Here is a 16076-nt window from a genome sequence, read left to right on the forward strand (position 1 = left end):
AGGATCTGATTAAACCCCACATATTGGGATGAGGACCCCTTTTTACCTGGCAACCTGTTTATTCATTTTACACTCAATTGCTAAGAGCACACCTAAATCCTTTTCTTCTCTTGTTCTGCCTAACTGTACCCCCAACGCTATACCCCGCCAAAAAAAAATTCCTAATATGATGATGGACATGTGAGAAAATAATTTAGTAGCCATTAAAATAGAATTGTATGGTTCTTAGTTTTATTGCATTAAGATATTTCTGTTTTGCAGTTTTGTTATATGGAATCTTTTATTCTTGGATAATCCATTCCCAAACTTTATTAACTAGATATAGGCAAATTTATGCCCCGTGATTTCTGAAGTTTTTCACTCCTTTAACCTCATCTGCCCAATGTTTTATTAAGTACTCTGTATCAACCATGACCTTACTCTATTGTGTAAAGTTGCCCATGTATGAAACAGCACTAGGAGAAATAAATATTACCTAGTTCGAGGAATATTAAATTTTGCACACATATATTGAAATCTTCTGGGAAACAAACAAAAAAATCAACTATGAAGGCCAAAACAAATCAAATTATCCTCTACCATAAAACAACTCATTGTAGACCATGAATGCTAGGTGACATTGGAGGGAGGGACAAAAAAAAGAAGGGAGGGACAAAAAAAAAAAAAGAACAAGGAGTATTCTAAATCAATAGAATAATAAGTAGAAACATCATCACTGCCACTTTTTGAAGCAAGTCTCATTTCATAATCTATAACATTAAAAGCTTTGACCTATTCTGATCTACTTATGTAATAATTCTCCAGTCCTAGTCCAGCACAATCCTTTGGAGGAGGTTTTCTGGTGAAGTTGACAGATCTAGAAGAACAACAATGAAATGCTATGTTTAAGATTGACCTCTTTCTAAAGGAACCAGTTCCTCCTCAGTTTAAACAGTTATCCAAAAAGGATATAATCCAAATAGATCATATTTTATAGAAACTGCCCCATTTTTTCTCATCTTCAAGATAGCACTTACATTCTGTAAATGCTACATTTTAACTATTTTCTATAGACCACAAACCAAGCCACCATATCATACCTCTCTATTTATAATTTATAATTTTTCTTCCTCAGACATCTGGGAACTTTATCAGCTTCTGAAATGTCAGTGCAAATTACAACTTAATAGCTCAGATGCCTTGCTAGACTGATGTAGCATGACTATCCCTGCAGTTTGTTTAACAGGGACTTTGTGATAAGACTAATCTTGCCTTTGCTCTATAAGGTGTTATCTGTGCCATGGGAAGACTGATGTTTTTTATGAGGACTTCAGCTCTCCTCCAATTTGATTTCTGAGAAAAGGAAAAGCTTCTTGAATGCCAGTCAGTTGGGCTGCCTGCTGAGCCACTATTTGCTGCGATACTTTCAAGTTAGCTATTTAGAGTAGTCTCAGATGGTTCCTTGATCACACTGGTAGAAGACCAAAGACTTATTTCCCTTTCTGAAGTTTCCTCTTGAAAAATCCTGTTGTCTGTGACTCGGGTATTGATTGCATGGCTCTGTCTTTGACTGGCCTTCACTTGAATGTATAAAATACCTCCATACGGTTATTCAAGAAATTCTCTTTGCTGATGAGTGTGCATTCCTGGTATACAGAAACAGTGGTTTACATTGACAATGACAAATACTCAGATACTGTTATGCTCTTCGGCTTGTCCATCAGTTTCAACAAGATTGGAATTTTTTACTAGTCAGTAACAAATACCAAACCTGCATAATCAAAAATTGAGTACAATCGGCTGATAAATGTAATTAGCTTCAAATACTTGATAATTCAAACAAAGAAATGGACTCTAGGATCAGCAAGGCCAGCCTGGCACTGTGGCAACTGCATATTAGAGTCCATTCACTGCATTCAATCAACCCATATCTCCACAAAGCTGAGATCCTACAGAACTGTAGTTATACCTTCTCTCCTATATGGATCTGAGCCTTCACTCTTTGCAAAAAGTGCATCAAACAGCTGAAGAAAATTCATGTGTGTACTTTCTGCTCCACCTCACCTTTCATTGACATGACCGTATTTCCAATCTGGAGATCTTGGATCATGTATAGTCCACTAGCACTGAGTTCCTGGTTATTAGATCACAGATGAGATTGGTGGGACACATCATCAGAATGGATGACCACTGTATGTCTTGCCAGTTGCTCAATAATGCACTGGAATCTGAAAGAGAACATGAGGTCAACCACCCAACCACTACAAAGATGCAAAGAAACCCTATGTCACTGTGATATCCAGCCAAGGAAATTAGAAGCTGTGGCTGCTAACAGAACCAACTGCCAAGCCCTATGCTATGAAGCATCCACCAGCTTCAAAGACAGGTTCCTCCAAAAACTAATACAAAAATCTTGAGTGGCATCACAGAATAGCTACATCCAAAGTTATTATAATAATAGACTTCCAGGGCCTGATTCTGTGTTTCCATACTGGGACTGCAGAGCCTCTGCCATGTCCGCAGACAAAATGCACAGCAGTGTACCTTCTTGTCACAAATTATATCAAATGGCTTTGCTACATGACATGTTTTCCCATTCCACAATCTCAGTAGAGCACTTGGAAAAAAGACCTGCTGACCACCTTGAGTCCTTTGATCTTGGAACTCTGAGAAAACACTGAGTCATAATTGAGTCAATCAATGCTGTTTCCCCAGCTGACCAATAGGAGACTTGGAGGAAACAATGCCTCATTTAATCAACTCCTGTTCAACTAACTGGAGGAGAAAAAGCAAACTCACAAAGCTCTCCCAAAACAAGAAATTTGTAATAAATTGCTAATGCATCCCCCTTCATACATTTTTCGTATATGTTGTGTCAGGTTGCTTGCAAAGAATGAAGAGAAGAAACTGTAACCAGATGAATCTAGCGGGTTGCCCAGCCATCTTTCTTCCTTTGTTAAAATTCCCTTTGAGAGTTGTGAAGGTGATATATTATTTTATCAAGAGTCTGCAGTGATGGCTGAGCCAAAAGGATAGAAGGAAAGTTGTTAAATCTTGAACAAAATGTAGGACTTCACTATAAAGATACTTTATTTTCAAGGAGGAATAAAGTAAAAATGGCAAAATAATCAGCACCTGCTATTCTGTAGATCTTACTCTCCTCTCCTGAAAGAGAAAATAGAGAGAACTCTTATCAATCTCACTCTTGTTAAAACAGCATTCCTCTGAAGTGTACCTGGAGGGTGAGAAATTGGACCGCTTACAAGGTCTGCAGAACTTCAGGATTGTGAACAGGAAAATGAGGCTTTATGCAATTTAGATTACACAGTCACTGAACTTGAAAAGCACTTGCTGAGCAGCTGAATGTAATCCTCCCAGTGTTGTAGGATTACAGGGCTCAAAAGCTGTTTTGAAATGGTCATCATCTCCACATGGAAGTGTCCTATGTTTGACTTTCTTCCTTTCCACCCACTTTTAAAGCACTAAACCTTCATTTGAAGATAATCAATTCCAAGTCATCATAAGTATATTGAATTTGATATACTTTATCTCCTTGGTTTCTCTCTAGTTAAATCATTCCTAGTTAGGTTCGTTTCAACTGTGTTGCCACCACAATTCCTAGATCTTCAGTATTAGAAAATTCAAGGAGTTGTTCTGTTGATCTATCCAAAGTGATAGGCTGGTTTAGACCTTTTCATCTTTCTGACTTCTCATTTGCTCAGGGTCTATCCTCAACAGCTAGCACAAATAACTAAATTGAAACCTTAGCTCCATTGTAAACCTAGGTGTATCTTGTCAGGGATCTGACCAATAAAAAGAGTCTCAAGCCATTTATCAAGAAAAATCCAGCGCAATGTCAGCATGGTCTAGGTGAAGCCACCTCTGGATTCACCCAATTCGCACCTTGCCTCTGACCCTGTGTTTCCTCCGCCCAACCTCAGTGTATCACCAGTCACATTTCCCAATGAAGCAATTTTGCAGGTCATAGAAGTCACTCCTTCCAGCCATTGTGGGTTTCTGTAAAGATGGCCTTGACTTCGGCAGGCTAGATCGTGTCTTGTTTTGACTGAACTGTGAATTCCTTGATACAGCTGTAAGGTGTGATTCCCATTGGCAAAACAGCTTTTTTTTTTGTAAACAAGAACATCTATCTGTCTTTAGGGCCATTTTACCTTGCATATTTGGTCTTGAGGCCTAGAAGCATGGTGATAATAAAATAGGAAAACCCAAATGAGTAGACAGAGGATCCTGGCTTGGTAAATAATAGCTTGGTGTCTGAGGTTTAAGCAAAAAAAAATGGATCTCTTCCTTCCAAATTAGCGGGTATAGTTCCTAATCAATCAAATTATTTGGAAACTTAAGGAATATCATAAACATTATAACCAAGTTTAACCCAAGCAAAATAAAGAATAAAAGAGTTCTCCATTGTGGGAGGTAAAATGGTTGACTAATAAAATTTATTTATTTATTTATAAATGGTGCAAAGTGGGTCCAGATACCCAAATTACTATAATACTTCTCTTTCCAACTCCTAACTAAAAGCATAGGAACCCTTCCTGCACAGTTGATATTGAGAGTATCAAATAGAATGCTATTTTTTGTGGTAACTCCCAACTACTTGGAATTCAGTTACATTCCACTACTGTTTAAAATGCTTTATTTCTACAAAAGAAAATATTTCTCAAATTGTTTTGAATAATTTATAGCCCTGTATAAACTTTTAATGGAGCTATCAAACTTCTGGAGTAACTTTTCAATTATATATGGGATTTTTTTAAAAATCAAACTTGTGAAAGAGTCCATTATGGGAGTGAAGCCCTAATGCTAGTGATATATTACAATAATAGCCTGAAGGATTGACATGGAGGGTGGGGGAGTTTCTTCTAAAAGTGAGCTTGCAGTGAAATATAATAGCGCATGGGCTGTCTGGTGAAAGATAAACCTATTCCTTAGGCTTCATTTTTTTTAAAAAAAGTTAAAATATACTACATTTTTAAAAATCAACTTCACTGTTAGGAGGTGGAAATGTCTTGCCTTATGTATCCGGAAACTAGTCTTAAACCTAAATCTAATACCAATTTTTGAAAATGGAAGCAGTGTCTTAATAAATTATAGTTCATTAACACAGGGGTGTGTCAGTGTGTGCGTTCAAATCAATTCTGACTCCTGGGACTGACTTGGATAAATATTAAATCACTGCAGCTTTCTTGGCAACATTTTTGGGGAATTAGTTTGCTTTTTTCTTAGGGCAGAGAGAGAGAGAACTATTTGCCCAATGTCATGAAGCTGGTTTTGTGCCATAGGCTGGACTAAAACCAACACACTCCTGGTTTCTAGCTCAGCTAAAAAAGGAAAAAGCTTTCATACAATATACAGTACACATCTTTTTCTCTCTCCATACTCTGAGATTATCCTATCTTGTACTGATAGGTGTTCCAGTATTTACATGATAGAAAGATGAACCACCTCTCCTAATAATTACTGTCAATGTCAAAATACTGTTTGACTGCAATACTACTGAAAATTAACTGGCATATAGGGGCTGCAAGCACTGCGGTTGAAAAATGTGGTTGTCACTAAAATCACTTGTCAGAGCTGCTTGAATGCTAAAGGTTAACTATACTGTAACTCCCAATTCTTTTAATCCCTTCCTTTTGGTTACTAATCATTCTTTCACTTTCAGTTTGCTTTCCATGGTTTTCACACACACACACACACACCCCTCTGTGCATCCTATCTCCAAATTCTCACTGGAAAAGAGTCTGTGGCTCAGCTCATCAACATCCTTTTTCTGGACTTCAGAGTTGGTAGAACAGGGATGTGCACTGTAGGAAGTTAGCATTCACCCCAGGGGTGGGCTTCTAGCCAGAACGTTAAATTGGGCTCGCCGCCACGGCTCCTGATTGCTTGTGGGGCCAGTGCAATTTTGTTTCTGCATCTGTGGAGGTAGCAAAATCACCCATGGAGCCGCAGGTGCGCCTGTGTTTCAGCAAGGTTTTTTTGCTTCCACGCATGTCAAAACACAGGCGCACCTGCGGCTCCATGGGTGATTTTCCTACCTCCACAGATGCAGAAGAAAATTGCACCAATTTAGCGTTCCGGCTAGTAGCCCATCACTGCACATACCATACATTTAAAAAAAAAAAAAAACCCATAGTATTCAATTGCTATGATATCCAAATAAACCAACATAACATATTTGTTAAGAAAGATTAACAACTTAAATATACTTTAAATTTTACTAATATTCAAAGTTGTTTGAAAGTTAGGAGATAAATATCCAGCAAAATGATTATGGTAAACAGGTAAGGTACATTTCTGAAGTGATCTTCAGAGATACTATATGCAGCCAATCTTGGCTGATCCAGAAACTTGGGTTAGCTTTAATTAGTATTTGGATACGAAACTGCATGGAGACCTGACAGCTTGAGACCAGACCTGGAAGTCAAAAAAACATCTCAGTGAATAAACAATGGAAAACACTTGCTTTCGATGCCAATAAAACTGTATTGAACTGAGCTTGGCTTGATGGTCACTTTAAGAGAGAAGAGCTGCTGCGGGTAGATTATGAGCGCAATATTGCTATAACCTATGTCAGTGATAGCAAATGTTGTTTTCCTCGGGTGCTAAAAGATTATGCATGTGTGTTATTGTGCATGCACAAGTTCCCACACCCATAATTCAATGTCTGGGGAAGGTAAAAACAGGTTCCCCCACCCCCTGGAGGTCCTCTGGAGGCTGGAAACTACCTGTTTCACAGCTTCTGGTGGGCCCAGTAGGCTCATGTTTCACCCTCCCCAGGCTCCAAAAGCTTTCCTGGAGCTGGAGGAAGGCAAAAATGCCCTCCCCCATTATCCCGGAGGCTCAATGGAAGCCAAAATTGCCATCTCAGAGCCTATGTGCGAGCCAAAAACCAGCTGGCTGGCACATATATGCATGTTGGACCTGAGCTAGGGCAACGGCTTGTGTGCCAGCAAATATGGCTCCGCATGCCACCTGTGGCACCCGTGCCATAGGTTCGCCATCACTGACCTATGTCATCCCAGTAATACCCAAATTGATTATTTCTGGTTTGCCCTAAATAAGGTAAATAATATTATATATTACCTTGATGACTACTAAACCATTTTGCAATGAATGTATAATCAATTCAATTATCCACCATTAACAATATTAATACAGTTTTCTTAAATCCTTTAATATGGCCCTTATTTTTCCTTTCTTTCTGTGCCGTCACAAATGTTTACCCATTTTCTTTTAATCCCTCCAAAATTCCAAATGTTATAAATCTCTCCTTTTACTTCATTCTTTTAATTTCTTGTTTTTCTTTTTCTTATTCTTGTTTGTCTTGTGACTTTTCTCTAGAGTCTTTTTTCTTTTTTTAAAGTCTGTTATTCATGTGGTCCCACCAAATTTCTCTAATCTCTTCCCACCAATTCGCTTTTTACCTTTCGATTGATTCTTTTTTCAGTACTTTTCTCTTCTTGCCACTATAAACCCCAGTGAAATTGTTTCATTTTTTGTTTTCCATCTCTTCTTTTATTGGTTTGTTTTCTGGTTCCTCATTTCCCTTAACCACCCTCTTTTCTATTTTCTGCTCAAAATCTTCCAACACAATTTCTGACTCTGTTACTATTTCATGCTCCAGCCAAGTTTCTACTTTTTTTATCACCTTTTCAGTTTCACTCACAGCTTTTAACATAGCAAATAATTCTTCATACATCTTATCCTCCATATTGCCAATTGATGTTTTTATATTATATCACACTAATTTCAAATGTAAAATCCATATAGTTTGTTTTTTTAAAAAACGGGTATTCAGTTTCTTTTTAACTCCAATTCAAATAATAGTACAATCCAATTACACAGTTTATTTATCTTCCGCCACCATCGATAGTCTGGGCAAAACAGAACACTCCTTAAAATTCCTCTTCTCTTCTAACAATTCAAGGTCAGACAGTTGTACTTTCTCCTTTATAATCCACAAGTTGTTACAATTGCTGCAATATTTTCCTCTCGCCAGTAGAGAGCACTCTCCAATCCACAATATGCTTCCAGCTGATTGTGAAAAATATCTGATAATTACTTTAAATCCACAAAAACAAAGGGCTTTCTTTTTCACCAATTTCTTCTTTCTATTATTTTTATTTCTCCAATTTAAAATGGTATCCAAAGTGAAAGGGATCTTCTTGGGTTTTAAAGTTTTAGTCTCCCTTTTCCCCCCCTTCTCCTTTGACAGTTCCTAGGTGTCAATTAGCTGTTACTTCAGCTTAGGGAAATTCTTTAAAAATCCAAATTGAAAGATTGATTTTACCCATGAGTTGGTCTCTTTCTCACCCAGTTACAGCACTTCATCCATTCGCTTCTCCTGCACCTAAACCTGGTCCAGTTGCCCCAGCTTTGAAATGGTCATTAATAATGGCCACCAGCTTTGCTGAGGATCTGAAGAGCTGTCTCTGACCATTCAAGGAGCTTGCTTGCTCCTCTGAATCATCTGAGATGCCTTTCCTTCTGCACCATTCCTTTAGGATGATTATGGTACAAACAACCCCCAGTGGTGATTCAATTTCACGAAGCTCGTTGGAGCTTCACTTTTTCCAGCCTGTCTTGCCACAACACGTCCGGTTGAATTCAACCTGTCCAGCAAACTTGATTAACTTTTTAAAATAAGGACCTCCTTCAAGAAACAACATTTAAAAAATAAGTCTCTCTTTCAATCTGTCTGTCTGTCTGTCTGTCTGTCTGTCTGTCTGTCTGTCTGCCTGCCTATCTATCTATCTATCTATCTATCTATCTATCTATCTATCTATCTATCTATCATCTATGTCTGTCTGTCTGTCTGTCTGTCTGTCTGTCTGTCTACCTACCTACCTACCTACCTACCTATCTCTCTCTCTATCTATCTATCTACCTACCTATCTATCTTGCTAGCTAGCTATTTATCTATCTGCCCATAAGTCTATCCATCCATCTTGCTGGTTGAGTCCTCTTGGCTTCTGCATCATAAGAAGTCAGCTAAAAGGTCCATCAAGATGGTAAAAAATAAGTCTTACAAGAGATTTTATATATAATGAGCTGCACCACAGTGAAATTACTCTTGTTATTAAGACCTAAAGGCTGGAATTAAAAGAACTTAGGCATTTAACTACTACATTTAAGAGGCATATTGTTAACCACTGATGGATTAAATACTAAAGAAATACTGTTTTTGTTGTAAGCTTTCCTTTAAAACAGGATTACATAAAGCAATTCAGAGAAGAAAATTATTATCCATCTCTGAAAAAGACATCAAGTTGATACACTCATTGAATAGAAGGTAATAACTGAAATTATACAGATTTATAAAGTTTTGAATTGCAATATTTTTAGATAACTTTATTAGAGTAGGTAAAAAATAAAAATTTACAAAAGGTAATAATTAAAAAAGGAGAAAGAAAAGGGTGAGGAGTTTAATAAAAAAGAAAGAAAAGCCAAAAGTGCAGAAAGGAAAAGAAACACAGAAATATGTGCGTATGTGTGATTAAAAACTATGCAATAAATAGGCATTTAGCATTGGACTCTTTGTAAGTTTGCTTCCTCAGAATATACAGATTGCTGACATGCCAGTTAAATACAACCTCTCATAAGACTTAAAAGCAGAAATTCAGGTTCCATTATATTCCCAGTTATATAATCATACACAGAGCTAAAATTAGGTTTAGGAGAAACTCAGTTATCTATTTCTATGTGTTTGAAAATCAATTTGTTACGAAAGCCAATTTTCAAATCAAACTGGGACAGGTGTGTGTCACTTATCTGTCTCCAAGGGTGAACTTCAGCAACAAATTGGTGTACATTCACAGCAGCCATACCAGTTGGCTAACATCCAAACAATCTGTGGAAAACTAAATAGAAAACTCAAAAATAGGTCTGTGTCATATGAATAGAACTTACGGTACTTCTAGATGATAATTTAGCCACCTTCCCCTGCCTGGTGTCCTCTAGATGCATTACAAGCAAAACTTTCAACCAGCATGAACATTCTCGTCCTAAGACATCTACAAGGCCACAGTGTGAATTGGAGGGTCACAGACATAGAAGCTGTAATGTAATTATGTCCACCATTTTGTAAATATTTCCCCTTACTATGGAAATAGAATAAAACAAATGACAAAGCAAGACTGCAGATATTATAGCTGGCACCTTTGGGAAATGGATACTGTTAATGTATGAGCAGAGTAATCCTTGTTTATCAAAGTTGTGCACACAGAGAAATGTTTAGCTTGAGATTAGTTGTGAATAACTGCTCAGCCACACACACATATAATCTTGATAACTATATAATCTTGAAATCTTGCTAACTATTCACTCACTCACAAGGAGTATCCAAGTGATCAAAGGTTTTCAAAGATTTCTCTGTAAATATTGTAGTCAATATTACAGTAGTATCTATCTATCTATCTATCTATCTATCTATCTATCTATCTATCTATCTATCTATCTATCTATCTATTTATCAGATTTGTATGCCGCCCCTTTCCACAGACTCGGAGCGCCTCACAACAAGAACAGTACAAATCCAATACTTAAAAATACTTTAAAAACCTTAATATAAAAAACACTCATGCATTTCATACAAACCATACACAAAGCAGACACAACCCAGGGGAATCAAATTCCCCATGCCTGGCAACAGAGATGAATTTTGAGAAGCTTGCAAAAGGCAAGGAGGGTGGGGGCAATCCTAATCTGTGGGGGGAGTTGATTCCAGAGGGTCGAGGCCGCCACAGAGAAGGCTCTTCCCCTGGGTCCAGGCAAATCACATTATTTAGTCAACGGGACCCGGAGAAGGCCAACTCTGTGGGACCTAATTGGTCTCTGGGATTGGGCAAGGTGATGAAGGCATGAGTGACTGTGAGCAGTGAGTCCCGGTCCAGATAGGGCTGAAAGATGGTTCTCTAATGTAAGCTATGGATCGAAGAGGATGCCCAAGTTGCGGACCCTCTCTGAGGAGGTCAGTAATTCCCCCCCCCCGCGCCCCCGAATAATGGATGGATAGATGGAATTGTCCTTGGGAGGCAAAACCCACAGCCACTCCATCTTATCCGGGTCGAGTTTCAGTCTGTTGACACCCATCCAGACCCTAACAGCCTCCAGGCACTATCTATATTGTGCCTAGACATTAAATATTAAGATATTAAACATATTTTGTATGAAATATTTTTTTTAAATTGCTGCTTTACAGGTTAGGTCAAATTTCTTACATTTTGCCTACAATTAGTTTGCTCAGAGACATTTAAAATTCTATTTGCTATAGGTAAGGTTGCTTTGGAAAAAAGTTCAGAGAACATAGAAATGGCAAACAATAAACAATTATTTTTCTTTTTATTGTTAGCATTCAGCTTAAGCTGTTTTTATGAATATGTTTTGTTGGTAAACATTTTTCTTTCAGAGATTCTGCTACAATACTTTAAAATATAAAGCTTTAAAATAAAGCTGCAAATCTAAACCACTTGGCTACAGACCAGAATTTCTCCAGAAAGATGGATGCAAGAATACAAAGGCACCATCTGTTAAACATGACAGCAACATCAAAAATTGCTGGGGGAAATAATTGTTCTATCTGAATTGAACTTGCCGTACTGCACATGCTAAAATGTTGAACGTATCAGGCTGTTTGGGCAATGGAAATTTTAAGGACGCATGACTTGGACCTTCATAAAACTTCCATGTCATATTGTATGGGAAAACATCATTTAAAAATGAAACAAAATAGTGTTGGAATATTTCATTGGATGAAGAAGCCTTAAAATAGTGATGGCGACCCATTTTTGGTTTGCGTGCCAAAGGGGGGGGGAGCTGAGGGGTGTGCTAGCATTCATGCATGTACCAATGTCCCTTCTCTTCCCCACCCCCATATGTGTACCCTCCCCCACGCATGCACACAGGTCATCTGAAGCCATGTAGGTTAAAAAAAATACCCAAATGGGCAAACCAAAAGTTCGGAAAATGCACTTCTGGCTTGCCCATTGTGCTGTTTTTTGCACTCTGGGGCTTCAAGAAACTTCCCTGAACCCTCCGGAATGCAAAAAACAGCACAACGGCAAACCCGAAGTGTATTTTTCTAAACTTCCAGTTTGTCTGTTGGGCAATTTTTTTTTGGGCTTCGGAGAAGCTTGTTGCCTGAAGTGTCTGGAGGACAAAATGGCCTTTCCCAAGGCTGAAAATCAGCAAGCCAGTCCAGGCATGCACGCTGGAGCTGAAACATGGAAAAGTCTCACGTGCCCTCCGATATGGCTCCACATGCCATATGTGGCACATGTGCTATAGATTTACCACCATGACCTTAGAATATTCTGTAAAGCATAGATTTACCAATTCCTTTCTTTGGAAAATGTTATTAATAAGGTGAGAGAGTTATGTGGTTGCCTGGTAGTGAAAACACTTGCCTCCCACTCAGAAGGTTAAGAGTGCAATCCTAGGTAGTGTTCTGGTAGGAGCCTCCCGAAAATTCAAGCGTACAAATTTCAGACACACACACGTTTGAAAATTCAAAACAATGTTCTTTATCCCAAAATTCAAAATAAATTAAGCACTCTTTTTGTATTGCAAAGAGCACTCGTCCCAAAACAACTGGGTAGTCTGTACAATTAACCTTAAGCGGTCATTAAGTACTTAGCTAGCAGCTGTGAAGAAACTTCACACCCCTTCTTCTTCCAACAAAGTGAAGTGAGACACACACACACGTTGCTCTGCTTTGCTTTCAAAGGCGTGAAAAATCAACAAGCAAAGTCCAGCAACCAGCAACCCAGGATTCCTGACGAACTGCGATCAGATACTCTTCCGCAACGGCCACACCCACATGCTGCTATTTATAGCAGCAGCCCTAATTACTGGAGCCCCACCCAAACACAGGTGGCCGCTCTTATCTCCTGTGATATGTCCTTACTTGGTCTCTTCTACGCATAATTCTGCACTTGCATGAATCCAAAACGTGGATCCAATGGAAGATAAGGGAGATTGCCTGCCTTGGCTGTGTGCCAAGCCCCCCTCTGCCGAGTCACTCCCACCTTCTTCTTCGTCTGAGGAAACTAAACTCTGAACTGACTCTGTCGGCAATAACACAGGCCTGTGACATGTTGAAGTTTCCCCTGCATCCACCTCCACATTCCCTGGAACTGGGCCAGAGCCAACCACAACAGGTAGCAGCAGATATATCTTCTGCTAACTGTGTAGGCATTAGGAAGGACATTCAGACAGTAAACACTCGGCTCCTTCAGTGATCCTGATTCTAAGGAAATTAAGGAATTACAAGGAGAAAAAAAAAGTTAAAGTCACTTTAGTGTTGTGGTTAAAGCATCAGATTAGAAATTGAGAAACCATACATTACATCCCACTTTAGGCATGAAGTAGTCACTCTTTTTCAGCCCAAGGAAGCAGGCAATAGCAAATCATTTCTGAAAAACCTTGCCAAGAAAACTGCAGGGGCTAGTATTGGCAGTCACTAGGACACACAAATTGACTCAAAGGCACTTGCGCTGGCATCCTTCAGTCTTGAAAGACTATGGTGTCATACTCTGGATTCCTCAGATCATGAAGCCTAGGTAGGTTAGTATGGAGGCGAGGTGGAGAGAAGGGATCTGCTTCTTGGGTGACAGTCTATCTTCAAAGGCACTAACGTACATGTAATTGTATAGGGCTGCAAAGGTAATAGAGGTCAACAAAAAGTTAAATATTTGCATCTATCTAATTGTCATCCAACTAAAAAACTCTTTGTGTGAGAATTCTAATTAATCACGATCAAATATCCCAATGCAAAATTTGTGTGAGACTCAGCATATTCCTAATTATACATTTAGGCAGAGCCTTGTTTCACATGACCACTTAGGTTCTGTGATGTAAATGTGGGAATGGGAATGGGGAAAGAATGAACAAACTAATGGTTCTCAACATGAGGGTTGGGACCCTTTTGGGGGTCAAATGACCATTTCACAGAGGTCGCCTAAGAAGATGGAAAAAGACAAATTTTCCATGGTGTTAGGAACTAAAGTTTCTATTCTGGTGCCTTGGAACATATTTTTACAGTCCAAACAGTGGAGGTGTCCCTCTGACCTTCCTGCCAATCAGTTTAAAGCTCTGTTGGGACAATTGGTGCTAGACTTATGGTTGGGGGGTCACAGCAACATTTATTAAGGGGTATTAATACAGACCGCAGCATATATTAAAGGGTCTGTATTAAGGGGTTAAGGCTTTAGAAAGGTTGAGAACCACTGTAAAGGATGAATGAGGCAGAGATACATTCTCTAAGCTTGTGGTTTGGTTTCTGACTATTTCATTACCTAGCTAGATAATATATTTAGACAAATTTAGAAGATATCAGCGTTGGTGTTCTGCTTATAAGGGCTTTTATGTGTTCAGTGGGTCTTGTGATGAGGAGGTCATGTCAGGTAAGGATCCATTCAGGTAAGGGCAACTTTTCCTCATCAGAGGTGGTCTAGGGCCTGTCATCTCTGTATATATTAACTGTATAATAATAAAATTGAGTGAGTCCAGAAGTATTTTCCGAGAAGAGTACCCTACTCCTCTGCTCATAATAGAACACTTAATGCCACTAGACTTGAAAGTTTGGGCTTCAACAACCTAGATCTATGCCACCTATGGTCTGACCTAAGCATAGTACATAAAATTAACTGCTTCAATGTCCTAACCATCAATGACTACTTCAGCTTCAACTGCAATAGCACACGAGCAAACAATAGATACAAACTCAAGGTAAACCCACTCGATTGCAGAAAGTATGACTTCAGCAACAAAGTGGTCAATGCCTGGAATGCACTACCTGACTCTTTTGTAACATCCTCAAAACCCCATAACTTTAACCTTAAACTGTCTACTGTGGACCTCACCTCATTTCTAAGAGGTCTGTAAGGGGTGTGCAGAAGCACACCAGCATACCTACCGTCCCTGTCCTACTGTCCCCATTTATTCGTACCCATTTCCTGTGTTCTTATCCATGTTTATACTTGTATCTATTATGTTGTACATGTTTGACAAACTAAATAAATAAAAATAAATAAAATAATAAATCCCTGCTGGTTTTCTGCAGCTGCTTTGCTCCTGCAGACAGCTTTCCATACCACTCCCTCTCCATTGCAGATGGCCCTGGGATTGCCTTGTCCTCAGCCCCTGGACTCTCATTCAATGGAAGGGACCGTGTCCTCCCCAATGGATGGCCACAGTTCCAACTCCTGCTCCTCTGAACTGGGGTATGATGAAGTCATGCAAGCATCCTGGTTACCATCAGTTCATTAGACAGGACATTAAGTTAGCCAATTCTAGACAACTTTATACTGTAGACTCCATCTCCACAATCTTTGCTATGAGGCCTGCTGGTTTGATTTGAAATGTGAAACATTCAAGATAACATTGGATTTCTCTCTGTGTATTACTATAAGTTTTTTGAACAAATACCTGAACAGGTGAGGTGCTTGCCGAATCCTTTTCTGGCCCATACTTTTCCCACTCAAAATCTGTTCTTCTGTTTGAAGTTGACGAGGCGGGGTGGCAACATAAAAGATACAGAACTCTGAAGGAAGAAAAATAGCTTTGATTATTTGAGCAAAGAAATGATGAAGCCTTTCCTAGAGCTTGCCTTGTGCCTTTGGGCCAGACATAGCCTGGTTATTATACATTGATGGTTGGAATCTGCCTTAGGCATGTTTTAAACAAATAAATGAAAATCTGGCTCCTGGCAATTCCCAGAGAGGAGTTTTTTTCTTCCTTTTTCTATCTCAGAGATATATGCATGGTGAGCTCCGCTGTATTTATTTGATTCTTTCCTCTCCTTGCAACTGTTTCCTATGTTCCTGCCCTCTCAAACATCAAGGAATAATGGAAGCCTTTGGAATTCATGAATGGAGAAGACAATGTATGGAAGTCATTTTAGGTCTATACAGGGGTCCCCAAACTTGGCAACTTTAAGACTTGTGGACTTTAACTCTCAGAATTCTGGAATTTGAAGTCCACAAGTCTTAAAGTTGCTGGGTTTGAAGACCTCTGATCTATAATAACATGTGCAAGAATGAATGAGATAAGATGCCAGTTCAGTTCTGAGAAAA

General features: G+C 38.9%; 1 long non-coding RNA gene across 1 annotated transcript in view; it reads right to left on the bottom strand.

The window, feature by feature from the left end:
• Positions 1-6355: 6355 nt before the first annotated feature.
• Positions 6356-16076, bottom strand: part of LOC139169388 (uncharacterized) — an 81207-nt gene continuing 71486 nt past the window's right edge. The window contains exons 4-5 of the long non-coding RNA XR_011559465.1: positions 15430-15544; positions 6356-6417 (exon numbers count right to left, since the gene is read on the bottom strand). This is a non-coding gene — a long non-coding RNA (uncharacterized lncRNA). The remainder of the gene's footprint in view (positions 6418-15429; positions 15545-16076) is intronic.

Source organism: Erythrolamprus reginae, chromosome 6 (genome assembly GCF_031021105.1).
Source record: "Erythrolamprus reginae isolate rEryReg1 chromosome 6, rEryReg1.hap1, whole genome shotgun sequence".
Taxonomy (NCBI): Eukaryota; Metazoa; Chordata; class Lepidosauria; order Squamata; family Dipsadidae; genus Erythrolamprus; species Erythrolamprus reginae.